This window comes from Hirundo rustica, chromosome 15, assembly GCF_015227805.2.
Source record: "Hirundo rustica isolate bHirRus1 chromosome 15, bHirRus1.pri.v3, whole genome shotgun sequence".
NCBI classification, from domain to species: Eukaryota; Metazoa; Chordata; class Aves; order Passeriformes; family Hirundinidae; genus Hirundo; species Hirundo rustica.
Genome location: NC_053464.1, coordinates 1482865 through 1489894, shown reverse-complemented (window position 1 = coordinate 1489894; position 7030 = coordinate 1482865).

Genomic DNA, 7030 nt, shown 5'->3' with positions numbered 1-7030 from the left:
CACCGGGCCGGGCCCCGCCGGGAGGCGGGACGGGGCTGCACCGCCTCTGCCTCCTCCTGCTCCTCCTGCCTCCTGCTGCTCCTGCTGCCCGCCCCGCCCCTCCGCGCCCCGCAGCATCCTCCCCTGGCTTTGGGGGAGCCCCGCGCTCCCGGCTCCAGCCCTGCCTGAAAGGAGCCCCGGCAGGGTTGGACCCCCCCAAGATGTGCGGGGTCAGCCTGACACCCCCAGGAGTCAGGACACGCGTGGGGAGCGGCTCGAGGGGTCCCTGGCAGCAGCGGGGCCGTGATGGGCACAGAGGGGCAGCGGCTCCTCCCGGGTGCTCTCTGTCTCCGGGGGGCTCGGGGGGTCCCTGCTCTTGCAGGTGGATCGGCACTGCCGGGACACCTCCAGCCCTGGGGCAACTCTGGGCCGCTCTCGAGAAAGACACCGAGGGGCTGGAGCCCCAGGAGAGGCTGAGGGAGCTGGGAAAGGGGCTCAGCCTGGAGAAAAGGAGGCTCAGGGGGCCCTTGTGGCTCTGCACAGCTCCCTGACAGGAGGGGACAGCCGGGGGGGTCGGGCTGTGCTCCCAGGGAACAGGGACAGGACAAGGGGAAACGGCCTCAAGCTGTGCCAGGGGAGGTTTAGTTGGGGATTGGGAAATCTTCACTGGAGGGTGGGCAGGCCCTGGCACAGCTGCCCAGGGCAGTGGTGGGGTCACCATCCCTGGGGGGATTCAAAAGCCGTGTGGATGTGGCACTTGGGGACACGGGTCAGTGGTGTGGCAATACGACGATGCTGGGGGAGTGGTTGGACTTGATCTTACCGAGCTACCCTGACCTAAAGGACTCCAGAAGGCACCGAGGTGCCTCCCCCAGGCCCCCTGCAGCCTAAGAGGTTTTGCTCCCACATACACACAGCAGTCAGCAATTAGGACCGCTCTGGCCTTTTTATCCTGGGATTTTGTGCCCATGCGGGATTAAAGCCCTGATTGTTGCTTCCCCACCAGCCCCAAATCCTCTGCTGATTTCGTTCTGGGGGCAAGTCAGTGCACGCTGTGACCTATTGATCCCGATCCCCCGCGTGTGGCGGATCTCCTGCGCGCCGGGGCGCCCTTAAAGAGCGCAGAGCGCTGCGGCCGGCCCGACATTCCCTCCTGGGACCGGCCTGGGGCGCGGGGCGGCCGCGGGTCCCGGCAGCGACAGCGCAAGGCAAGTGTCTGTGTGTCTGTGTGTGTCCGTGTGTCCATCTGTCAGCGTGTCCCTCTCTGTCTGCGTTTCTCTCTGTGTTTGTGGGAGTCTCCTCCATCCCAGTTTGCCGTGGATTGTCCTCCTGGCTCCTTCCAGAGGGTGAGGCCGTTTCCCTGCAGGAGCTGAGCCTGCCGAGGGCTGTGGCACTGGGGTGTGCTGGCCGTGCTGTCTGGCTGTGCCAGCCCCTTCGGGGTGCTCAGGAGCCAGCTGAGCTGTGAGGAACCCACAGCCAGTGCCCCACAGAGCCCTGAACCCACTCAGGCCAGGCTGTCACCCCACTTTGTGTGCCCATGGCCTCGTCCAGCCAAGCACCTCTGAGCCTTTGGCGCGTGGGGATGGATTTAAAACACCCCTGGGAGCCCAAGGCAGTGCTGAAGGTGGATCTGGTGGGGCTGGGGGTGGCAGGGTCCTGCTGGCATTGAGTCCCAGGGGTGTAACTCGGGCCCTGTTGGCTGCTGGGTGAGGCTGGAGCAGCCAGCAGCACCCCTAAACCCCAGAACCAGGGCTGGGGCTCTCCCTGTCACCAGCCGTGGCACCAGCTCCATTTTAGCTACACCTGAGGGTAAGACTTGCTCCTCACGGTGCCCATTGTTACTTCTGAGTAGATTGTGAGGATCCCCTGGGTAGGACCTGCTGATCCCTGTGGGATCCCTGGCAGTGCCTGGAGCCTGGCACAGGCTGAGGAGCACAGCGGTGTTCCCCCTGTTTTTGGGAGGAGGGTTTTGCAGATGCTGTGGTTCCTTCAGAGGCTGTGGGCATCCCCATGCAGCCTGCCCAGGCAGGACCTGCATCCCATCCTCCCTCCACTCCCGACACAAGGGGAGCTGAGGAGGGAGAAACCCAGCCCAGCTGCTTTTATTTCACTGCGTGAAATTCTGCACGTCTTTATTCAGCACTAGAAACACTTTCTGGGCTTTGTCCTTTTGGATCCCCCCCAGCTTCCAGCTTCTAGAGCCATCCCAGAGCCCCCTCCTTAACCCCTATATGAAGGTGAGCGGAGGTTGAGGGATGAAATGCCTCTGCCTACCAGAGGGGTTTGCTTTCCATCTCCTCCTGTGCCAGTTCTGCAGCCTTAATCCTCCTAATCTCCCCGCATCTCTGGCGTGGCTCATTTTTGTGTGCAAATGCCCTTGAGAGCAGCAAAATTGCAGCTGCTGGGTGAAGCACCAGGCGGAGTGAAACTCCGGTGTAGTGGAAAACTCTGTCTTATGTAAACTGCCCAGGCATTCTGCCTTTACCTTGGCTGGGGATCAGAGGCGCTGCACAAAGCCTCTGTACACAGGGTGGTTTTGGGGACCCGGGAGCCTGTGGTTTGGGGGTGCTGGCAGCTCTCGTTCAGGCTCCGGTGCCTGCCCAAAGCACCGCGCACCCGTGCTCAGGTTCCCTCCTCGCTTGGCTCTGCCAGGGTTGGTTTTGCAGCGTTTATTTTGCAAATGAGCCTTCCGGTGGCTGGTCCCTGCTGTGCTCCCTGCCCTCCCCCCACCTGCTGCTGCTGCCAGGCGGGGCTCACCCCGTGCCCGTGTCCATCCCATCCCCGGTGTCCATCCCTGGTATCCAGCTCCGGTGCCCATCCCCGGTGCCCATCCCCGGTGCCCATCCCCGGTGTCCATCCCTGGTGTCCATGCCCAGTGTCCATCCCCGGTGCCCATCCCCGGTGTCCATGCCCAGTGTCCATCCCCGGTGTCCATGCCCAGTGTCCATCCCTGGTGTCCATCCCTGGTGTCCATTCCCAGTGCCCATCCCATCCCCGGTGCCTATCCCCGGTGCCCATCCCCGGTGTCCATGCCCGGTGCCCATTCCCGGTGTCCATCCCCGGTGCCCATCCCATCCCTAATGTCCATCCCCAGTGTCCATTCCCAGTGCCCATCCCCGGTGCCCATCCCCGGTGCCCATTCCCAGTGCCCATCCCCAGTGCCCATCCCCGGTGCCCATCCCCGGTGCCCATCCCCGGTGCCCATCCCATCCCCAGTGCCCATTCCCAGTGCCCATCCCATCCCCGGTGCCCATCCCCAGTGCCCATTCCCAGTGTCCATTCCCGGTGCCCATCCCCGGTGCCCATCCCCGGTGCCCATCCCCGGTGCCCATCCCATCCCCGGTGCCCATCCCCGGTGCCCATCCCCGGTGCCCATTCCCGGTGCCCATCCCCGGTGCCCATCCCTGGCGCCCATCCCATCCCCGGTGCCCATTCCCGGTGCCCATCCCCGGTGCCCATCCCCAGTGCCCATCCCATCCCCGGTGCCCATCCCCGGTGCCCATCCCCGGTGCCCATCCCATCCCCGGTGTCCATCCCCGGTGCCCATCCCATCCCCGGTGTCCATCCCCGGTGCCCATCCCCGGTGCCCATCCCATCCCCGGTGCCCATTCCCAGTGCCCATCCCCGGTGCCCATCCCCAGTGCCCATCCCCGGTGCCCATCCCATCCCCGGTGCCCATCCCCGGTGCCCATCCCCGGTGCCACCGGCGCCTCTCGAGCGTGGGGAAGGGGGGCTGTCCTGCCAGCCTGGAGCCCGCCGTGCCCTGGAGCTGCCAAGCAGGAGCGGGCCCCGCTGCGGGGCAGCAGGGGGCTGGCGGGAGGATGCCGAGCGCCAGGGTGCTGCACCCACCCAGACGCATTCCCTTGGCTCCTTTCCAGCCTTTACAACACCCACGGAGCTCCTTCCAGGGGCCGAGCGCCCCGACAGAGGCAGCAATGTGGCAATATTGACTTAACCTGGGTAAGAAGCTCTTGAGCTGCTGCTGCGGCGGGAGGGGAGCGGGCGAGGAGCACGTTTTATGCAACGAGATGACATTTTCCTGGCAAGCCCTTCTCTGGCATCCCACGGCCCGCTCCACCCTGTGCCAGCCCCAGCTGGCCGAGGCTGACCCCGCTGCCGAGGACGGGCCCCAGCCCGGGGGTCTCATTCCCTGCTGGCACCCGAGCCGTGGCCTTGGCCACCCACCGTGTCCCACCCCACACAGCCCACTGGAATTCGGGGTGGCACCGGGGCCGGGTGGGTCAAGCCAGCAGTGGGGGAGGGTGGCAGCCCCTTCCCCACGAGCCCCAAAAGGCACCGTGGCAGTGCCCAGGGGTTTTGGGGACCCAGGGGAGCAGAGGAGCCAGGCATGGAGTGATCAGCCCTGGCAGCTGTTCAGCAATGTTCCTCAAGGAAGAATTTTTCTGGATTTGACTTCTGATGGAGGGGGGTTGAGGCAAAACAACTCAGGAATCTCTTCCAAAATGGAACACAAACAGCAGGAGATGAGCCAAAATTTCATTTATTTTCTGGGTGGGATTTTTTTGACAGCCCCTGGAGGGCCCAGCTGAGCCGCTGGCCCCCCCGGCAGGGGTTTGGGGCAGGAAGGGAGTTCCTGCTCGCACGGCAGGAAAGCAGGGCACTGAAACACCTCCGTGTGCCGCTTCCTCCTGGCGGCTCCCACGTGCGCAGGAATGCGGCCGTGCTCGTTCCTAACTGGTCCTGTGCCGGGCGAAACCTCCCCCAACTCCGTTTGGGGCTGGTTTTGCTCTGAAATCAGCAGCCAGCGCAGCCACTCCGGCCCCATCCCGCGGCCCCTGCCAGCCTCGATGGCTTCACTTGGCTCTGGCGGGGTGTGGTGGCTCAAGGGACCAAGCTCAGGGTTCCTCAGACTGTAAGAAATAAATAGGATAAAACAAGTGCATCGCTCCCAATTCCAAAGGATGGGAAAGCTCCTGTCCCAGCAGGGAAGTGGCTTTTTCTGCTGCACTTGCTGGTTTGAGCCCAAGCGCCATCAAGGGACTTAATATTGAACAAACAGCAAGCGAAAGCGGGTGCAGGCAGCCAAGCAAAACAAAGGCTGAGAGAGGCCGGTGCTCTGACTCATTTGGCATGAAAATGCAGCACGGAATAAATTAAGTTTGGCTCTTCCTCATCCTCCCGGCACGCTACGGAGCAGGAGAACTCTGTTGTCACCAGCGCTGGGGTGGCTTTGGGGTGCTGGTGCACACAGCAGGCCCTGGGGACCCATGGGGACATCTGCACCAAACTGGGGGGAAGGGGGAGAGGGGGACCAGGGGACACACCCACACCAGCAGGTGCCTGTCCTGTGTCCCCAGCCATGACTTCTGGAATGGCACTGAGCAATGTACAGCTGGGCTGGATGGTAAAATCAAGGATGTGCATCTAAGACAGCAGCAGCTTCTCTTGGTCCTTATTCTCCTGTCTCATGAAGGGATGGGGTCCCAGATCCCCAGTGGGGACACACAGGTGTCATCATCGTCATGGAATCATCACAGAGTGGTTTGGGTTGGAAGGGACTTAAAGTTCATCTATCTCCCCTCTGCCAAGGCAGGGACCTCTTCCACTAGACCAGGCTGCCCCAAGGCCGGCCCGACCTGTCCCTGAGCACCTCCAGGGGCACCCACAGCCCCTCTGTGTCCCCTGTGCCCCTCAGCGGCACGGTGCTGCAGCCCTGAGCACCCGTGCAGGAGCACTGGTCCTGGCTGGGACACCCCATGGCCGGGGCCACTCTGTCACAGTGCCCCCGAACACACCGAGAGGAAGAAGAAGAAGGTCAGGGCTTCACCGCAGGCTCTGGCCTGTGATGTAAAGGCTGGGAATTTCCGGGGTGTAATGTTTGCATCTCTATAAATATGCGGCTGGAGTGCACCCAGGGGCAGCTGCCTGCGATGGGCGAGGGAGATAATGCCCCGCTTCCGCCAGCGCGGAAACTCGCGGGGGAAAGGGCAAGGCAGCGCCTGGCTCCGCAGCACGTCGCGGTGATTGAGCCCAGAGCCCGCCTCGGGGGATGCTGTGATCCCCGGGGCCGTGGGGGAGAGGGGGACGCACCCGCGGCGTGTCCCGGCAGCTGCAGGGGGAGCGGTGGAGGTGATGCCCCGGTGCCCCGGGAGAGCCGGGCCAGCGGGGCGGGCTCAGGGTGTCCCCGCCGTCCCCGCGGCTGCCGGGTGCCGTCCTGCCCCGGAGCGGGGTGACACTGCCTCAGACAATCCCGACCGGTGAGACTGGGAGAGGCCGGCCCTGCCCCGAGCCGCGGCACCCCGCACCCCGCGCCCGCCCGCTCCCCGCGGTTTCGGCGAAGCCAGCGCCCGTCCTCTCCCGGCGGCACAAACCGGTCCCGGGACTCAGAGCCAGCACCGCCCGGGCTCCCCTTGCGACAGCCCGGGGAGCGGGAGGCTCTCCCCACACCGGCACCCCTCGGCATCGCTGGGCCCGGGACGGCGTGCGCCCCTAACGCGCCCCGAACGCACCGTGCGGTGCCCCGATGGATGGGGGTCCTGGGCTGAGTGCCTCGGGGGGCCGGCCCTAAAGCAGAGCAAGAGGGGGGTCGGGATAAGGCGGTGGCGGCCGTCGTGGGCGGAGGACGGTGCCTCCTCGGGGGACCTGTCACCGGGCTGGGAGGCGACAGGTGAAAAGGATTTTGGCAGCGGCACCTCCTGCACAGTCACTCGCAAAGGATGCCGAGCGGGATCAGCCTTCCCTCCCCGCCTTGTCCCGGGAGCAGCGCCCTCGGGCAGCGCCCGGAGCACGGCCCGGCCTCCTGGGCGGCTGCCGGTGCCGCGGGGCTCGCCCGGGCCCTCCCTGCTCTTCGTCACAGCGTGGGTGACAGGGGCCGGGGCGGCTGCAATCACCCCAGGGACCCAGGTGTCCCGATCCGTGTCACAGGAGATGCCGCCAGCCGCCGCTGTGTTCCCGAGCCTGCCGGGCCCGGCGCCCGCAGGATGGGGCTGCACACACAGGTCACCATCGCCTCTGCTGCTCAGGGTTTTCCTCGGCTCGTCCCCAAGTGTCCCGTCCTGAAGCAATGACATGAAGCTGTGCCAGGAAGGGT